Source organism: Eurosta solidaginis, chromosome 5 (assembly GCF_040869045.1).
Source record: "Eurosta solidaginis isolate ZX-2024a chromosome 5, ASM4086904v1, whole genome shotgun sequence".
In the NCBI taxonomy this organism is placed as follows: domain Eukaryota; kingdom Metazoa; phylum Arthropoda; class Insecta; order Diptera; family Tephritidae; genus Eurosta; species Eurosta solidaginis.
Window position 1 is genome coordinate 91027126 of NC_090323.1, and position 21754 is coordinate 91048879.

The 21754-nt window shown below is 35.1% G+C and overlaps 1 protein-coding gene across 3 annotated transcripts in view; it reads right to left on the reverse strand.

The window, feature by feature from the left end:
• The window catches only part of LOC137253437 (limbic system-associated membrane protein), a 795865-nt gene that overhangs the window by 389988 nt on the left and 384123 nt on the right, over positions 1-21754 (reverse strand). The gene's annotated exons all lie outside the window — the stretch shown is intronic.

Here is a 21754-nt window from a genome sequence, read left to right on the forward strand (position 1 = left end):
CGAGGAAAATTTCATAGCGTCCAATGATGTTTACTTTGAAAAACTTAGTACGCACATGGCTGCGAGAGAAAACGCTTACATGCTGCGGGCGCCGTTCGTCTTCGAATGGGTTGATCGCTGTTTAAACATAATCAATGAGGGTATTTGTAAACGTAATCCACAAGTAATTTCATTCGTTTCATTCGTACTTACTACAAACGAATGGAATATAATCGAAATAACGCAACGACGGTTAGTGGACAAAGTATTGGAAATAATACAGAGAGACTCGAGTCGAATCAACCCATCCCTTAAATTATCAATCATCGGACTTCTGTACTTAATTTGTCAATATAGCATTGGAATAGCACATTGGTTTCCGTGAAAATTTGGCAATTTAATATAGAATATTGTAATCAAGATCACACATTGTACGTCTGTAGTGCGTGAAGCGCGTCATCTCCTATATGATATTCTATATAAATACGATGTGAAAACGTGAGATACCACATGAGGAGGTTCATGAAGAAATTACAAAGCTTTCAACCGAAAATGTATTTGAAATTAGTAACGAGAGAATCATGGTAAATGTTGAAGGTAATGAATTACAACATAAATTATCAGCCACGTTAGACTTTAAACTTAAAGTTTCATCAATGTTATTATCATATTATTTCGCTAAATTCTTACACAATAAGTGGAATGGAGATGAGCGACAAGTTGATTCAAATAATTTTAATGAGCATTGCGGTTTGCACTCAAATGTACTTTTGCATTGAACGAAATTATTGTGAATTTTTTTTTTTTTTTAAGAATTGCAGAAATTAATCACAAACTATGGCAAAACCTGGGCACGCGTGTTCCAAAACAAGGCTAAATCGAAAATGAATTGGTGCCTTTCGAAAGTCAACTAATCAGTTTTCAACTTATACCGGTACATATGATTTTACGTTTAAAGGATTTTGAGGAAGAGAAATCATTCAAAAGTATATGATGAAAATATTTGCATTAGCATGCAATCAAACACTATGTATATGTTACACGTATCGTGACTCCATATTAAAAAACGCCAAAGTCGACAAGCATAGATTTATGTATCTGTAAAATCGGTTTAAGGCACAATGTCAATGGTGGATATTTTGGAACGTGATGAAGCTATAATTGTGTTTCAAGCTTGTATATATGCGCTTAAGGAATTTATCCTAAAATTATATGAAAGTAATAGCATTGCGTTAAGTTTAAGTCAGACGGAAACATCATTTTCAATTGCAGCCGAATATGCCAATACTATACACACTCTTTTAGTTTCAATGAAAACATTAATTGAACGATTTAAATATCACTTGGAACGGTTCTATAGAGACAGTATGCTTGGTTAGTTGTGCAATGCAATTGTTGCTGACTAAAGATTTGCCAATTAAGGTGTGCGTACAGGCACTCAAATTATTACAACTTTCTATCGAGCATTTTCTTTCACCTAACATGGCATTGCTTGTTGACGATCTTCACGAACCAAGTTTTAACCGATTGGCTCCAATTATAAATAGCTGTGCCCATGATCCCAATTGGGAAGTATGTGACATTATTTTAGAACTTGTTATCTCCATTGCTAACCTAGCACATATAAAATATCCAGCCTTTCAAAATTTTTTTCGGCGAATGGGATATGCAAGATTGTGCAGGCTATGGCCATAAAAGGCACTGAGCCCTATGTCCGCGCTTCTGCAATAAAACGCGTCGCAGAATTAGTAGCTATCGGTTGTATATTTGATGGGGATTTCCGCACGCAGGACATATTGGAGTATATGGTGGATGCTATTCATAATGAACCTGAAGGTATCGTTCGTAAAGAAGCTATATATGCTTTTGCACGTTTAACGAGGCTAAGCAAAATTTCAATCCTTTATATTGATACTTATTTCTCTATAATTGCATACGTAATTAATTACGATTTTCCTTTACGATTTTTATTGGGAAGCGAAAGTTGCAGCGTCTAATGAGCGGCAATGGTGCCGGTGGCAGTGTCATGGATATGAATGCGGCAACGGCTGCTGCCTGGCAAGCGGCCGCTATGCGTAAGGTAGTTGGTAGCGCGGTAAGTTCACACAACTATCAGTAGACATAATTATCTCAGCTACATTTAGTTAAAGACTATAAGGTCATATTGATGGATGCTGCTGTTGCTACAGGTGCAGCTGCTATGATGGCCTTGAGTATGCTACTCGATCATGATGTAACCGAGGAAATATAATATTGGCACCATTGTTGCTGACTGAAATTGGTGTACGTTATAAGACAGCGACACTTTTGAGCACTTAATCACGGTTTGCTATATCGGCAAAACGCTCATAACCATTGAAAATTGAAAAGGCGCTGCTGCAAATTGTGCTGCTTTTATCATGGAGAATAGTACCGATTTCTCATTACATCAAGCATATATCCTGGAAACGGAGACTGAGGGTGAGTGGTAAATGAACATTCTTTATATCTAACTGCCGACCAGTACAACACGCTAGAACCAGAAGTGGCAGGTGCCGATAGAGCCAAGTCTGGCATACATTTGCCAGTGGATATGATACAAAAGAAGCGACAGGTATGTATAAAATTACATCTTGGAGGTACTGAAAGATTACTAATATAATTATATTGTTCTTTTTCTGAGGGAAGATCGTGCAATCAACATGGCTTAATTATACAACTCTTCTACTATTGCCCGGCGATGGCAGCGTACCAGCGTCAGAAAACTGCAGCGCTGCGTGATGAAATACAAAGGGTGGTTTAAGAGGGACGCTATTATGTGGATATCGATCAGGTGAGTTGTAGTAAATGAATATTCGAAAACTTTCGCGGCAATGGACGACAATGTTGGCCAGGTTAATAATTTTGCATGTCCATAAATGCAGCAACGATTTTAACCAGATGAATCCAGGTAGAAGTCTGGTCAAATTTGTTGATTTCTTGTCTTTTAAATGCTCTCTGCGCATAATAATTTTTTCATAAAATTAATAAAGAACAATGAATTTAAATAAAATTACCCAAGACGAACATGTTTCAAATTGACCGCAAGTTGTTAAAAGCAAGTTACCCGAGAAAGGTGCAAATTTTTTCAAAAATTCTTTATCCCAATTTGCTGAAAGAATAAACTATGCAAAATCCTTTAGTAGGCTCCAGGGGTTTAAATACTCTTTTGAAATGATTCTCAGAGCATACTTAGGTTGAAAATATATGTACGTATGAGGAAGGTTTGACAAATCATTGAATTTGCTTGACTATAAAATAGCGTCTGAAATGTTACTTTTGACGCTTAATACTTCAACACCCAAGTCTCCCGGTTTGACATTTCCTAAAGCTAGCGGCCCCATCCCCAACCTATCCACTTTGTTTATATATCACCTATACGTTACGGTCCCTGTTACAGATCTTAATACATAAGCACATATTTAAACCAGGTTTGGCTTTGTCCTTCGCAAGAACTCTCAAAGTGTTGGAGCAAAGCTTTTCCAAGACCGTCGAACAATTGACTATAGTAACGTAGAAGATAGTCGAACTAGTCGAACTGACGGCGGTCATCCATAATGAGATTTATATCATAAAGCCGGAAAGGAAGACTATTGAAGTCACATGTTACTAATTAATATAGTAGTGAGGTAAATGCATGATAATCGTATCCGAAAATCATTCATAAATTTCAACCAAAACGATTGAAATATGTTCACGAATATAATGTGAAAAAGACTGTGAGAAGGAGTCAAATATTATTCCAAAACGATTAAAGTCCACCTTTACAGTGATATCACAACGAGAGCTGGGTTATTTGGGATAGAGGATTTTAGGATATTAAATTTCATCTTCCTTGTCGTTGGGCGATCGTTGGGCGGAAGTAGTACCAGTTTCGCGATTGGTCTGGTAATTTGTCACTTAATTTTATTGACGTCAACAACACGTACACGGTTATCTGAACTTGCGTGGGTGTTGACGATTCTTCCCATTCTCCACTCGTCATCTTCATCTTTTGCCATCGGTTAACAATTAAGGCAGGGTTTTCACTACAATCGAGTTGGGGTGGAGCTAAAAGATGTCCACCTACGAGATAGTGACCTGGAGTAAGCGGCTCCAGGTCGGAAGGGTCGCTGGATGAGGGACTGAGAGGCCTAGAGTTGAGGCAGGCCTCAGTTCGACATGAGAGGGTCGTAAACTCTTCAAAAGTATATTTGTGATCGGACGCGATATTTTTAAAATGGGTCTTAAAACTTTTTACCCTCGCTTGCCACAAACATCCCATGTAAGGAGCGCTTGGCGGTATAAAATGCCATTCTAAAGTGTGATGGCTATATTTATTCAATGTCCCTTGCTTCACGCAGAAATGCCTTAAAATCGGTTCGTAAAGATCGTGAAGATCCGACAAAGTTAGTACCATTGTCGGAGTAAACGTTTTTCGGACAGCCTCTTCTGGATACAAATCTGGCGAAGGCAGGTAGGAAGGACCCGGTACTAAGGTCGTTTGTCGCTTCTAGATGGATGGCTTTCGTCGAAAAGCAGGCGAACAGACAGACATATCCCCTCCCTTGGTAGGATTTTATATCGATTGGTCCCGCGAAATCTACCCCAGTGTTGGTGAAGGCCGTAGTAAGGGTGCTGCATTCTTTCGGAAGGATCCCCATAAGTTGCGTTTGTGTCCGCTTCCTGTAAATATTACAGACCTTACAGTTGTGGATAACAGATTTTATCATGATTTTAACGCATGGGATCCAGTACTGAGTGCGGATATGACGTAGAATAAGCTGGTTCTTATGAGAGGATTGAACTATAAGTCTGGATAACCTGCAAGTGTAAGGAAGGATAATGGGATGACTTTCGTTATGGGACATGTCTTTGGATGCCCCAGTCCGCCCCCAGTTCGAATGATGCCTTCTTCATCTATATATGGGTCCAGGGGTAAAATCTCACTCTTACCATTTATTAGTTTCCCTGATTTCAAATTTGCATATTCTTCTTGACAACGTTGCCTTTGGCATATTGTTATCAATCTTTGTGTTGTTTTCTCTATTTCTTCGGGGCTATCGAATGAGATTCCCTTTTAAAGGAGGCTTTAGTTTTTGGGTGCGTTTTCTGAAACCCCCGAAGAATAAAAGATGTAACCCGCAAAGCCCTAGGTAAATCGGAAAACTTATCCAGAATATCAAAGTTATTTTTGACCGAGGTTGCATGAACTTTCACCCTCTCTTCCTCACTATTCGTATTGTAATCCATTTCTTGAGTTGGCCAATTTTCTTGTCATCTTGTAACCAAGAAGGTCCCTGCCACCACAAAAAATTGTGGACTAGATCCGGAGCGAGAAGTCCTCTGCTCGCCAAATATGACGGATTTGACGCTTAGTCTACGTGTCGCCATACTTTACTTCCCACTTTATCCACAATTTTTGTTATTCGGTGTGCTACGAAATTTGACCACGAACATCGTGGCTTTCGGATCCAAGCCAGCACGATAGTCGAATTTGTCCAGAGGGTGGCTTTAATATATTGCATATTTTCAATGGCCGACTCTATAATCTCTGCAAGTAGGACTGCGCCGCAGAGTTCCAGTCGTGGCAATGATATAGTTTTGACCGGGGCTACTATTGTCTTTGCAATTAACAGATGGGTGAATATTCGATTCTTTGTCTGAACCCTCAGGAAAACAGTGGCGGTATATGCTTTTTTCGAAGCATCGCTGCATCCATGTATTTCGACGCTGTCCTTTAGAGTAAAATGAACCCATCGCGGTATGAGGATATCGCTGACTTTTCCGTATTCTTGCATAAATGCTGTCGAACGATCTAGAGTAGTTTGTGATACTTCTTCGTCCCAACCCGTGCTTTCCAACCAAATATTTTGCATTATAATGTTGGGTACAATTACCACTGGTGCCAGCCAGCCAAGTAGGTCGAAAAGTTTTGCAATCGCAGAAAGTATAGCCCTTTTTGTGATGGCATCACTGTTTTCAAAGAGCTTAGCAGTAAAATAGAAAAGGTCGGAATGTGCGTTCCACTTAATTCCTAGAGCTTTAACCAAACTAGTATCTTCAAACTCTAGAAAGTCCTCTGTTAATAAATTCTGTTTCGGTATACCCTGAAGAATTTTCTTACAGTTGGACGTCCACTTCCGTAATGGAAAATCTGCCGATTGCAGTGCTTCTGTTATTTCATCCTTTAAGCGTAGTTCGATGCTGTGTCCCCGTGCGAGTACGTCATCAACGTACATGCAGGTTCAGAGATTATCCGCAGCCCTTTGGTGTGAGGTCTCCACGTCATCAGCTAGTTGGTCTAGTGCCCGAATCGCAAGGTAGGGAGCGCAGTTCACTCCAAATGTTATTTTTTTTCAGTTCATAAAAGTTGATTAGATTCTTGGGCAGTTGCGAAATACGATTCGCTGAAATTTTGTTTGATTTTCATTAACCCATTTTGGCGGTACATTTTTTCTATATCGCTGTTAAATACGTATTTGAACAGCAGCCAACGTAGTATAAGGATTGTTAAGTCGGATTGGAATATTGGACCGAGGTATAGGGCATCATTTAAACCTTTTCCGTTTGTGGTAAGACATGATGCGTTAAATATGACTCTGAATTTTGTTGTTGTACTTCCCTCCTTTATAACACCATGATGAGGTAGGAAGGAACAGTCATTTGAGTCTGGCGAAATATTGCCTATTTGTTTCATGTGCCCTCAGGTTTCATATTAGGATACAACTTTATTGTATTCCATTTGAAGGACTAGGTTTTTCGCAAGTCGTGTCTCATTGCGATAGAATTCAGAACACGATTCTCAATGAGGGGCCTAAGTTAACCTCTTTTCTAAAGGGTAGGGAGACTACGTATTTGCCATCGTTGTTCCGAACTGTTGTGGATTTGTATAGCTCCTCGCAGTAAGAGTCATCGTTGTTGATCTCCTATTCTTTGGCACTTCTTCTACCTCCCAAAAGTCCGCCAGTTGTTTATCTAAAGTGACCATGTTGAAATATAAAATTAGAGTTTTGTTGGTATCAACCGCCTCTGTCCGGCCTGTCAGAATCCACCCGAAAACGGTTTCCTGTGCTATTAAAGTTTTTAGCACATCTTTCCTTAGGCCGCCTAAGATAATTTGGGGGTATATGTCTCCGCCCAGAACTAAATCCACTGGCTCATTGACAAAGAATATTTTTTCTGCCAGTACTAGGTCAGGGAATGCTTTCCTAGTCATTGGCGAGTTGGAAGATTCCCTGTTAGTTGTGGTAAAACCAGCATGATCGAACTGATCTTGATTAATGGGTCTATTGGTGACCGGAGTTGAATATTGCACGCTTCTTTCACTTGTACAGCAATTGTATTATTGATGACCGAAACTTGAGCATGCTTACGTTTAGTTGGCCGATTTATTCTGCGCTTGAGTTTCTCAGTTATGAATGAGCATTCATATCCCGAGTCTATTAGGGCTCTCGCCGAATAGTCAACACCATTTATATGAATATTCACCTGCGCTGTATCTAATAGTACTCCTTTACTTGTATTTGCGAAACACGAGTTCACATTATTAACCGAACTGTTTTCTTTTTCAGCATTGTGACGCGCTTGGGCATCTCTCCGATCGTATCTAACGAATTTGAGGTTTTGGGCTGATTCGGAATGTGAAGCAGCGTATAGTGTCTTAAATGACATGTAGCGCAGTTCATTTGACTGGTGCACTTTGTGACAGTATGTCTAGCCGAAAGGCAATTTAAGCATCCGCGAATGCTTTTAATGTGCTCAAACCGTTTATTTGGCGTTAGGCGCAGAAATTTTTCGCATTTTGCGATTCGATGTGCAGAACTTTTGCACATCTTGCACTTAGTTTTCGCTACACTAGCCTGATACGATCCCAGTCGTTTCGACGATGTATCTGCAGAGGAACGAGAAGCTTGTGGCTTAGAGGGGTTTGAAACTGTATCCCCTCTTATATCTATTACGGTTTCCAACGTTTGGAATCTGCTAGATAAGAATTTATCCATGTCTGCCCATTTTGAAATCTTTGTTTTTTGGAGCACAAATACGTTAGAGTTGCATCCCAGTTTGATACGTCAATCTTGTGACATTGAAGCGCTGAGATGCAATTTTTTATTTTACGCTGCAGTTTGTTAATGCAGCTACCTGATTCACTCTCAACTGCTTTTAAACTAAAAATAATGTTTAACCGGGCATTGACCAAGATACGTTTGTTTTCGTATCGGTCACATAAATTTTTCCACGCTGTTTCGAAACCTTCTGTCGTTAAGGAACACCGTTCTACTATTTCTTTGGCCTCCCCTTGGGTGTTTTGCTTTAAATAGTATAGTTTTTGTACTGCATGGAGTATATTATTATTAATATATATGGCAGTGAACATGTCCCTAAAAGACGGCCATGAAATATAATTTCCTTTGAAAACATTCGTATCACAAGCTGGCAGGGGCATATAATATTCCATATTATCTGAGACTTCTACTTTCTTCTCTTTCTTTTCATAATCTTTGAAAAGCTCAGCTATTGCCGCCTGACACTTTAGGAAGCTGAAATAGTATGTTTTATGCTTCTTTTTAATAGCCGATAGGTCCTTTGACTCAAGCTCTGATGAACCTACGAGCTTTTCGTATGTCATGTTCGTGTTTACTGTTTACTGTGCTGTGAAGGTGACATATAGTGGAAGTCATTTTCATATTCCATCACTGCATCTGCTTGGCGTGTAAAGGTCTTCATTGTGGAAAAAAACTAAAACCGAAAAATTTATAAAAAATTAAGAAGAAGTTGCCTTTGCAGAGAGTAGTGAGTGAAAATGTCGCCAAAGGACCGAACTTAGAAGTGATAATATGAAGTGAAAGAGTTCGTGTATGCGTATGTATACACAAATTTACCAAAAAGCAAGAAGAAGAAGAACAGTGAATATTTTAATTGTGTAAGCCGATAAGTTATGGCTAAAGTGAAAAAAGGACTGTATTGTGTGCTAAGTGAAAAATTTAAGCCAAATGGCCACCCAAACATAAAAAGAGTATGTGTTTTGTAGTTAACGTAAAGTACGTACCACAACAACAACAACAAATGCAATTGCAGTGTATCAAGTGGAACTGACCAAAAGTGATTTTGAACTTGGTAAACGATATGTTTTATTGCGTGGAATATAAATTTCTTATAAAATTGAAATGAAATATACCACGTTATTTAACGCTAATTTCAAGTCAATTTAACTTGAAAAAATTTAGCGATGTGACAGTGAACTTTGAGTTGAAATTGAAATTTGTGGTTATGTTAACCGGTACAGTGCAGTGTTGTACTACCTTGAGCTGTGTCCGGACAATGTTACCGCTGGTGGGGGTTGTTCCAGAAAGACACAAGGCGGAAGTGCACAAACTTTAAATAACTGCCTGTTTTTTGTGGAGATAAGTGTGTGCACGAAAAAGGGCACAAATATTAAAAAACAAAACGTACACTGCTATTATACCCTCAAATGTAAATAAAAAAATATACCAATTTCAAAACCATTAAGCGGTTTAATTCGTCATTAAAAAATCATCATATTTTAACACTTGGAATTTTATTTAAAAAGACCTATTCCCTATGCACGGAATACATTAAACCACGTACCTTGGAATACAAAATTTTTTGATGAAGTAAAATCTGGATGCAGATGTACTGATTGTGTATTTGTTGTTGTTTGGATATTTGATGTTTGGATGTTGCTGGTGTCGCTCAAGGATAATACGATTTTGTGGCCAAAACTTTGTTTATAATAATATCGAAAAACTTGTGTTGAATAATTTCGCTCCTTGCTAAAATGTGGAGTGGACTGTATGTGAAAATGTCTGGTTCTCTTATATGCGGCTCGAAGGACCATGAACAAATAACGTGGTGGCCAATGCGCACCCACGTAATCGTTTAAATATGTAAAGAAAAATTCGAGAAAAATAAGAACACTAAAATTTCGGATTAATATTTAGGATAACAAATAGTTTTATTTAAATGTATTGCAAACAACAAGTGTTAAGTAAAATTATAACAAATAATAATTTGGATATTTCGGAATATTTAAAGAAATAATTTTGGAATATTGCTTACCTCACGTAGACGTATGTTGATAGGATACTTTCACTTAGACGGCTTGATCAAAAGAGGACGCGCGCTTGGCAGAGAAAAGGTATGAGCCCATTATACAGCCACTTTCGTTGAGTTTCCCCGCCGAAAGTTGCTATACGGTTGGTCCAAAGCAGTAAAGTAAAAAAAGTTTAAAGTGTATGTGCATAAACAATTGCAGCTTATACTTATGAACGCGTGTGTGTATTTGTGAACACACATTTATGAATGTGTTGGTTAATTAAGTAAATTGCTTCGAGGAAGGACAGATATATTTAGGTCTGTGACCTAAACATCAAATTTTTCTTTTTCCCCACTTAACACAGTTAGGCGACCTTGTCCCATCGTTGACCGTAGTCAAAATCAGTTTTAATTTTCTGAATGAACATTCGCAGCTAGCAATTGATACTGAGATAGTCAAAAATATTTGAAGTGCAACTCGCAAGCTTTGACATCTTCTCCATACGAGATTACAAAGTAATTTCAACGGAGTTTTAGTTTCAATTTATTTTCTACTGCGAAGTAATATTTTGCAGTCACATATTTCGATAAACAGTTCTGTTCCATCGAAATCTGTATTTTAAAATTCACCCAAGTTCTTAAAATTTCTTTCTAAGTCGTTATTATCCTCGTTTAACAAATTTCCAAGAGAAATCGCTGCTCTAAAATTCATCTGCGGATCTTGTAATCTGAGCTGCACGCGATCAATCCTCGTTGAGATTTCATACCAGAAATGAACTCAAGCTATGAAACTTAAATTAGTATATTTTGCAACATAATTGTAGCTTCGCCTGGTGTCATTTGTGGTGTTAGTGCCTGCTAATTGTTTTAAGTGTTCTACTACATTCTCTAGTGCATAGATCATAACGCTAACCGCTTGTATTCTGGCGCTCCATCGTGTTTCAGATTCTCGTTTGAGATTTGTTGTTAAAACAGAAATATGCTTTCAATTATTCCACAACCTGTCGCAAGTGTTCCTGATATATGCATGCATTTTTTAGAATAGAAAAATTTTTCCAGACTTGAGTTATAATAAAAATACAAAGTATCCAGGAAGTTCCGTTTTGCGGACCATTTGCCGCCCCCCTGTGAGTAGCGCCCGGCGCAAGATGCCCCTTGCCTCCCCCTCTCTACGCCACTGTCGAAATGAGAAAACTGAGCGAAACAAGTCATTTTCAATTCGCATTGAATTCGAGAAATTGTTTATATTATATTGTTTACCATATAGTTTGGCAACTTTAATTGAGGTTGTGTTGCGAAAAGAGTGGAGGGCAGTAAAAGAAGGCAGTCGAATGGAGTGGGTTAAACAAGCAGGAAGAGCCGAGTTGCACTGCGTCAGTTTACCTTCAATTCAATCAAATATTCAAGATATATGTAGAAAAAATAACTAAATACTTTAATATAAGCAAGCATTTTCTTTTAAAAAATGCAAATAAGGTGTCCTAAATGCTATATATTCTAAAATTCTCACCGTTTATGTCGGTTTAAAAATGTAACTTGAATTTCCCTAAAGATTTTCGTAATAATGCCATTAGTGGTGTTTGTATGTGTGTGCTAATTTTGAGCGATCAGCTGTTAGGTGCGCTACTTCGTAAGATTACCAATGTTTTATACGATCGTTCTAACCGTCTGGAGACATTAACTACCAATTTGAAAACGAAGCCAATTCGTAACGCTTCGTATTTTCAAAGCGATATGAAAACCTGTTTATATGTACATGTGTTCTGACTGTTAGCGCATTGTATCAAAGTGACATTTGCGTAAGTATAAACATAGTGTACAAATGCTACACTTGTTTGAGTGCATATACAAATGTGCATCTTAGCTGGTGATAAGCAATGCTTGTCATGTACTTTAATGCAAGCTGCGACAATTAAGGTACGCGCACATTACGCTGCGTGACATGTAGCGGCTGCGGCGCTTCACGACATATTTTGGTATTTAACATTAAGCTGCAATCGAACGTCACATTGCGGCAAAATTTTGTGTTTATTTATTTTTTTCTTTTTTGCAAAATGGACGACATAGGGTTTCAAGCTATAGTAGTTTCATTTTTATGCGAAGAAAAGCAAAGGAGAAGAAAAGGGTCGCGGCTATGGCTCGATATGATGGCAGTAGATGATGACATTCCGCCCCATTATTGTCCGCATCGAAACCCATATTTAGGAGCAGGGAAGTAAAGGGACCCCCCACTGAATTTGAAAAAACGTGGATGTCCCTTGGTTCTCGCAATTGGCGCCAAAAAACTCAATCCAAATTAATTTACTATATTTGTATGTAGTTAGTAAAAGAGGATATTAAATTTTTTCTTATTTATATACTAGCAACCCGCACCTTGTTTCACACAGGTTGTAATGTTTAAAAATAGTAATTTGTTTTTGCATTTTAAATTAATGGTTCTATTAAAAAATTAAGATAATTCATAAAAAAATGAAGCCCAAAGCGAAGTTAAATATATATCCATACATATTAACTGTTCATTTTCAGTTAGTTTTTTTTATAAAATTTCATTGTATAAAATGTTTGCAGCTTTCCCATCAGGAGCCAAAACATATAAGTCATCTTTGTTTGTTACACGGGATAGAGCTACATATAATTGCCCATGTGAGAAATATTGAGCTCTTAGGGCCAAACCGGATACCTTAAATGTTTGTCTTTGAGCCTTGTTCATTGTTCACTATATAGTTTGGCAGCATAATTCGAGGTTATGTTGCGAATAGAGTGGAAGGCACTCGCAGGCCGTGAAAATAGGCACTCGAATGAAGTATAATGAAGGAATTGATGTTCGTAGTTTTTTCAAAATTTGCCTGAAATCCTGAATCACAAAAGGGAGTGTAGTTAAGTACGAAAATGAAAAATGTAGTTAGGTTTTGCTCCTTTTTTAGCAGGAGATTTTCATTTTAAAAATGTAATATATAAACCAATGGGGCTTCACATATACTTTATAATAACATGATTTTTATTTTTACGATTTATTCCTCAATGAAAATAAATGAAACACCTATAAATGTAGTCATTAATCGTGTTTTTTACTTCTTACTTTATGTTAAAAAATAACTCTGTGTTAAAAATAACAGAACTAAAATCTCAATGTCGTACAACTTTTATATAATAAAAATTATTTTATGCATGCAAGCATTTAATACCTGTGCATTATATCTTAAATTTCTCGCTATATAAGTTAACAATTCCAGGGGCCGTTTTCAACATCTTCGGTTAACGCCAACAAACAATTTATTTGAAAGAAATCGTTCAGTGATTTGTCAAATAAAGTGCCACTTTGAAAAAAAAGCACGTTAAAAGTTTCCCAGCCGCAGATAGATCGACAATTTATTGAGTATTGCACTGCGACCGTTGGTCTGTTGTGCCCTCATCAGATTGCGTCGTATTTTATATAATAAAAATGATTTCATAAATTGCATGCATTTTAAACATATGCATTATATTTTAAATTTTCTCTAACTATTCGTTTTGTGCTGACTAAATTTTGCTTATGCATAACTTTCTTTGGCCATATAAGCTAACAATTCCAGGGGCCGTTTTCACCATCTTCAGTGAACGCTAACAAACACTTTATTTGAAAGAAATCGTTCAGTGATTCGTCAAATAAGGGTTACTTTAAAATAACGGACGTTAAAATTTCCTTGTCACATGAGGAAAAATGAATTACAACTATTTTTATAACATGAAGATAGATAGAAAATTTATTGGGGATTGCACTGCGACGGTTGATTTATTGTGCCCTCATCAGATTGCGTCGCGTTCCAGGAGGCTATGTTCCACCGTCTCTCCTGATCGGTCACGAAATCGACATGAATACAAAATTATGTTTTTTTATTTAGTTGAACGGCGATAGAAAATCGTTTTTTTTTTTTTTCTAAAATGCAAGAAACTTCAAGAAGAACGTAAGTTTTTAATTATTTGTGTATTGCTTTGACGTTGGAGTTGCGTTGCTTATGGATTGAAGCAATTAAAGCACGTGTGTTCAAAGTCAGATGTAGACGCAACGCAAGTGCCAAAACGACGCAAAAGTCGCCTTAAGCGAATTTGCTTTAGGTGTTAATTATCAATATTAATTAAAAATGTTAGATCTCCTAAAAAGTTTAACTTAGGCAAGATACAAAAGAGGCGTAGATTCGTAGACGCCTGCAAAATATGGCATGCAGCTAAGATCTCTCTACACCTCAAGATTGCTTATGCTGTGTCTAATACGCGTCTACGCCTCGTGTTCATCTTCACTTAGATTATATTTCAAAGACATTTTTTTAACTTTGTTCATAATATTCATGTACATGTCTACTACTATGGCTTGTATACTACTATTTCATTATTTAATAAAAAATTAAGTTCGGAAAAATGCAACCTTATCACGCGCATTCTCAAACACGGTTGCCACGCCATGTTGTCATTTGGGACCAAAATTTATCGAAAAAAGACCAGACCTCAAAAAAAGGACCAAATTTTAGTTTTATTTTATTAGTATACAAACAATTCGGCAAGTTACTAGAGTATGGTGTTTGTTGTAAAATGCAAAAATTGTAGGATGTTTCAGGTGTCCTATATAAAATTTTATTAAAGGAGACACTTGGCTTTAGTTCAAACTGCACAAACAAAAATAAAGTGTACTTTTAGGTATTACATTTTCAAATTTTTAGGATAAGACTATGTCTTTCACCAATCTAACGTTGTGAACCTAGTTTAGCTTGATTGCAATGAAATAAAATGTATAGCGCAGTTAGGTTTTAGTAAGGAACGGTTAAAAAATTTGCGTTGTGGCAAACTCAATAAATCGTAAATGAAACTAAGCAATTGTGTTAATGCTATTTTTATAGATGCTTACATCTTCACTCACAATTTAAACTTCATACCAGAGCCTAAATTCAGTGTTAGTTTTGAACTCAGACTAGAAATGAAGCGTCTTAAAAGTTTCAACTGTATAATGATTGAATACCGATCGAAATATCTAAACACTAAAACAAGTCTTTTTCTTATAAGTGCGTCGTTTCATCAAAATTTAATGACAATGTGTTTGTCCGAACATTCAGCACTTCCTTTCTAATGCCTCCCCTAAATTATCTCCCAAGTCAAATATCATTGTTCTGCTACATTTTATTGATAGAGCAATTTTCGTGGTAAGAATTCCATTGGAGTAAATTGAAAATTGTATGTGGGTAATAGATTTGCGACAATTTTTTTAGCAGTGTTTTGAATTTTTGTTTCAGTGAAAAAGAAATAAAAGTACCAAAACCGTGCCGAAAAGGAACCAAAATTGAGAAAAAGGGACCAGCGGACCATATTGGAGTGGAAGGGAATGGACTGAAGTGGCAACCGTGTTCTCAAATGCAAGCTTCGACATCAAATACATATACATATAAGTACTTCGACATTACGAAATACATTGTCGCGTTGTGAGGCTAAGCATTTTTGCATAAAAGCTTTTTGACCACCACAATACCACAGATTAAGCATAAAATTTCACAAAAATAATAAATTTTTTCGAATAATCACATAGAATATCCGCAGCCATTGTTTACGCATTTAGAAACAATGAGAATGGCAAATACGAACGTATATAAAATGTAATGTCAAAACGTATATGCACATGGTTGTATTTATATGCACGAAAATGCTTTAAAACGCATGAAATTGTTAAAGTAAAGTTCAAAAATAAATGATAAAAACTTTAATAAAAATGAAAAGATTATTTTAATAACAACAAAAAATATATATTCTATATATATATATATCAATTGGTAAGGATTATCTCACTTTAAAATTTAAGCTAAATATTCTAGAGTTTTTTTTTTGAAACTGAGTCGAGAAGTGTGCGTGTGAATGTGCGAATTTCACCGATCAGCTGTTAGTTGCGCTACTTGGTAAAATTTATTATGGCCTTGTTTATTGTTACTACAAAACATAATTTGACTGGAAACTCTATCCACAACCAGTCATAATTTAACACTCAATCAAACCTTATTATGAAAAGCTCGGCTCAAAAACTTATTTAAATCGTAACAATAAATTAATATTAAAATTTTAACTGCATGGATGAAAGTTAAGGAAAAATTATCTAAATTAATTTTCATTTCCTCTCCTCTCCTTCCTTTTCCCTTTCTCTTTTCCTCCTTTCCTTTCCTGTCCTTTCGTTCGCTGTCTGGTCCTGTCTTCTCCCTTCCTTTCCACCATGTCATTTCATCTCCTTTCATTTCATTCCTCGCTTTCCTGTCCTTTCCTCTTCTTTCATTTCCTTTCCTATCCTTTTCTTCCCTTTCTTTTCTTATATTTGTCCTTCCAAAAAAGTTCACCGAAAAATTATACCAAATAATATAGAAAATCGCACTGTATGGTACTTAGGTTTGCAATAATATTGATAAAAAAAAAAGCTCAATTTTGTTTCGATTTCAAATTAAATAAGATAAATTATTAGCACAACAACTTACGTACAAATTTTAAAAATTCGTGAAAACCAACTGTTCTCTCTAAAATAACTCCTTTAGGGCTGCCATAAAAAAACATTAAAAATTGATACTCATTTAATTTGTCTTTATGATTAGCATAAAAATTAGCATAAAAAAATATAATGAAGAATTAAATTTCCTTAGTGCACAAATATTAGCATATACATACATGCAAAAATACAAAAAAATAAAACTTTTGTTCAAGAGTTTTAAGCAAATGTTCAATATTTTTAACGAAAGAGTATTTTTCAAGAGATGTGTGCATTCTTAACCATTTATGTATATTGCATTATCTTGGCAACACGCATAAATATATACGCATAAATGTACATACATATGTCAAGCTGATATGATATGAAAACAGAAATATACATCCATACATATAAATATGCTCCCGAAGTTAAAGAATGTGACGCTTCATGTCCCACTCAGACCAATTTGCGCGCACAGTTGACACACACTGCATTTTTTGGTAAAAATGTTCTTTTTGTTTAAATAATTTTGCTGATATAAGAAAGGAATCAAGTGTTTTTTTTTTTTTTTTTTTGATGCAGAACGAAGGTAAATATTTCAATGTTTTACTGCAAAGTAGAATTTTTTAAATCCATCCATCCGTTTATGAGTTATAGCTGTGCAACCACAAATTTTATGATTTTTCACTACATTTTGGCAATTTGCCACCCACGACCCTATAATATATACCTTCAATTTATATTGAAAATATCCATGTCACGTAGCTAAGCTTTCAAATGTAAAAACCCGTTTTAAAACCGGAGCATTCTGTGTGAAGTGATGTGCGTACAAGGACATTTAGCGACTTTATTTTATAAGATTTATAGATGTGTATTAGAGCTTTATGATTTAAAACATGAGCATTACATGAATAGTACGAGAAAAAATTATATTTAATATTTGGGCGGAAATATCAAAGTAAATTGGGGTAGATGGTGAGTAAACTATTTATGCTCTTGCGTTTGCATTTGCCGAGAGGTTGCGTTTAATATATCCCATTTTTTACTTAAATAATACATCATCCACGCTTGCAGACGCACATCTTACGGCGAAGATAATGAATTTGTTGCAACAGGTGTTAAACTATAACACTGCGGAAGAAATTTCCACTTTTCAAAATTTTCAAAGGAAGTTTTTATCACATGAGGTGTAATTTTGTATGCTGATTTCATAAATCATTTTACTTTTTTTGTAGCAGCTCTAGTTTTCGAGATATTTTCGACTACCCCAAAACTTATCCCACAGCAGTAGAAAAGTGCTACAACAAAAAATGCAACAATTTACAAAAGCAAACCTCAATTTTTTTAATACTTCATTTATTATTTGCCTTTGTTCTTTTATTTTAAATTATTGGTTTTTGTATTTGTTGTTTCATTTAACGAAAATTAAAAAAAAACCTACAATAATGTCAATAAGAAGAACTCGGCGAAAATGATCTACATTATTTTGTTTTTGTTCTTAAACTTTCGTTAAATCAAACAACAAATACAAAACCAAATAGTTTAAGATGAAAATGAAATTGAAGTTTACGTCTTTCGCTTTTGCACTTTTCAATTACTTTTCGTTCGTATTGGCTTTGAAAAAGAGTATTTATTGTGTTTTCTTCGTGACTTTTATTTTAAAATGAATACAATTAATTCTTATTCTAACAACGGCCACAAAAAGACGGCGCTGTTTGAATGATACAGATAGTTTCTATGTTGTTTGTGGTGAATATACCTTCAAAAAGTTTCGTAAAGTCATCACGATTACTGCTGGAGTCCTTGTCAGGATCTTGAACAAGACCCACAGGCAAGAAAGTCTTATAAAAGGCAATTTTGTGCTGTAAGAATTTAACACATATACGAAAATTAAAAACTAGAGATGTTAGAAAGAAACACATTATTTTTTCGTAATCAGCACCTTTAAATTGACTTAAAACGACTAAAAAAAGTCTGCAAAATTTTTCACTGTTGACCAGTGTAATCAATTGCGCAAGGAGCTAATGAAGACACCAAAGGTTCAATTGTGGTCTTTCCGATATTATTGCTATAGCTGCTCATACAGAAGCAAATTCAATCCATTAAACATGAAATTGAAGACTTCTAGTAAAAAGCTTTATATATAACTTGTATATATATATAACTTGTACATATAAGTAAAACAATGTAAAATGGATATACATTAGAGCGGGTAAATTTTGTATTTCCATCAGGTGTACAGCAAAAACGTAATCTACTGATGATTCTAAGAAAAATTGCTGAAGACACCATAGCTCTAAGTCCGACTTCGAGTCCACCCCCCCCCCCCCCCCCCCCCCCCTTTTGCAAAATGCATATTTTGCCGTATGTATGTAGGGTTTGGCGAAAAAATGTTCATAGCTTATGATAGAATTATAAGAAAAATACCATATTGGGCTTACTTTAAAGATATTTTACGTACATTTCAGAATATGTATTAATGTCTATAGTTTTTTTGAATTCTAGTAGAGATTACAGGCTTAAATTATGATAAATTAGCCTCAAATGAACTTTTAACTACTATATTATCATTTCTAACTAATTTCTTATGGAAATTTTTTTTTACAGGTTTTGTATTTAAAATTAAAATGGATGAATCAAATCCTTCTACATCATCTGAATCCACTTTATCACATATACTTGAACACGATATTATTGCATTTGGTTTATCAAGTGAATTAAATAATCTGAATCTAGTCGTGACATTTTAAGATTAATTTTTTTAAGTGATCATGCTAAAATTCAAAGTAAAATGTTTTCACATAAAAATTTAACTCCTAAATTGATACATTGGTTGAAATTTGTAATAAATTGAATATTCAAATAATTGTTATACGTAGTGTTCTAAGAACACTAAATGTTTTAATTATTGATATTAGAGAAAAATTGTAAGTTTATAAACGGCGATGTTTACTAGGACATGTTTCTGAATTTCACTTCTTCATCAGCTAGCTTTTCGGAAGCTGAGCGTTGAACTCGAATCTCCAACATTCATATGAGTGCAAAGGCAGATGCCTTTAGTTGCTTAGCCATATGTATGTCCCGTTGCTCGCTGTACAATTGGTCTCTAAGAGTTGCCCTTTTGATTATATTCCTTTTGATTACCATGCAGGCACATACACTCTGTATGTAGTTTATTCCTAATAGTGTGAATATAATTTTTAGGCGCGCTTTTGAAAGCTTAGTAACATTTGTTCGGATTTTTATAGTATTTGTTTTTAATACTTCCGCTGTTACTATCAATATGATCATATGTATTTAATTAGCGTGCATTGCTCATATTGCTTTATACAATGGTTTTTGTTATTGAGAATAGAGAAAAATTTTAAGTTTACAAACGGCGATGGTTACGGGGACATGTTTCTGAATTTCACTTCTTCCTCTGCTAGCTTTTCGGGAGCTAAACGTTGAACTCGAATCTCCAACATTCATATGAGTGCAAATGATGATGCCTTTAGCTGCTTCGCCATATGAGTGTTCCGTTGTTCGCTGTACAATTGGTCTGTAAGAGTTTCCTTTTTGTTTTTATTCCTTTTCATCACCATGTAGGCCTATACACTCTGTATGTAGTTTAATAAAAGGAATAAAAACAGGAAAGGGAACTATTAGAGACCAATTGTACAGCGAACAACGGGACTTTCCTATGGCTAAGCAGCTAACCCAGCAAAAATGTACCAGTATATTGATTAGTACAATCACTAAAGCTGTGTCGATGGAACCCGTAAATCGTTAAGTAGCATTTGTACCGGACGTCGGGACTATTTGTGACCAGTCCATTCCGTCGTACCTATTTATGTGATTGTCCGTACTGCTCACACATATACGGTATTAGGTTATCGAAATGTAAACAAACCATAGTGCTGTACTGTCCTTATATTCACGTTATGGTAGTAATTTTTTAAATTATATACCTGTAACTTTACCAGTATTTTTACAGTATTTTTACGTTAATATGACCGCCTTTTCACTAGTATTATGAACGTTTTTTTACTTGGATTATACTGCTATATAAATAAAACATTTCTTTTATTCAACATTTTTATAAGATATTACATTATTTATAATAGTTGTAAATTATTAACTATAAGTCTTAAGGAAGAAATAGTTTTTCAGTCTTGTTGGTGAGCCATAAATACAAATTTTATTGTATGCGATTGTATGCATACAAAATTAAGGGAAACTTAAATAAATTAATTAATGATATAGAAAACAAAAGAGAAGAACTAACAGAACTATTGGTTGCAGTAAACCATCAAATCGCGAGTAGGCAATTCCCAATTTGAGTAAGTTGACTTGTAATTCGCCAATTTTAACACTATACTTTTTTTATTTTAGTTCAGCAAGCTGCAATTGAGGTTCGAAAGTTACAATTGAAGTTCAGAAATTTCAATTCAAGTTCAGAAATTTTAAATTCAAGCTCAGAATTTCAATTTGTAGTTCAGAAAATTAAAATTGAAGTTCAAGATTTCTGTTTGTAGGTCAGAAAATTATAATTGAATTTAAATTGTAATTTTCTGAACTTCAGTTGTAATTTTCTGAACTGCAGTTGAAATTCCTTTCTTCATTTTTTTAATTTTATTTTAGTTGAAATTCCTGAGCTTCAATTATAATTTACTGAACTTCTATTGAAAATTCTGAACTTCAATTGTAATTTTTTTAACTTCAATTGAAATTCCCGAGCTTTCAGAACTTCAATTGCAACTTTCAACATTTTTTTACATAAAATGAACAATTTAACATTTTATCTGACAGTGCTGGCGCTTCTCTATATCATTAATATAAGAATATCTTTTTAATAATTTAATTAATAGACAAATATAAATTTTTTTCCTTTACATTTTAGAACTGTGTACAAAAATATGTAATTTTATATATCGCAACCTAAACCAAAAAGTGTTGCAACTCATAATCAGAGTAGCTTTGTGTTGAATGTTGATTTATACCACAAACAAACAAAATTCTTAACAAAACCAGTCTAAACGATAACGATAACTACCAAAAAACATTAGTTATTTCACGATGCTTTCATGGATTGATTTAAATTTAAATACCGATTTACAAAATTTTCAGTTTTAACATTTTTTAGTTTAGAATGCGATATATACATGCAGTGGAATAATTTTGCATTGAGGGTACTTTATGCAATTTTCTTTTTTTCGTGATTTTGCAATAATAAATGTAGGTACACATAGTAATATTTTGTTTTAAATTATG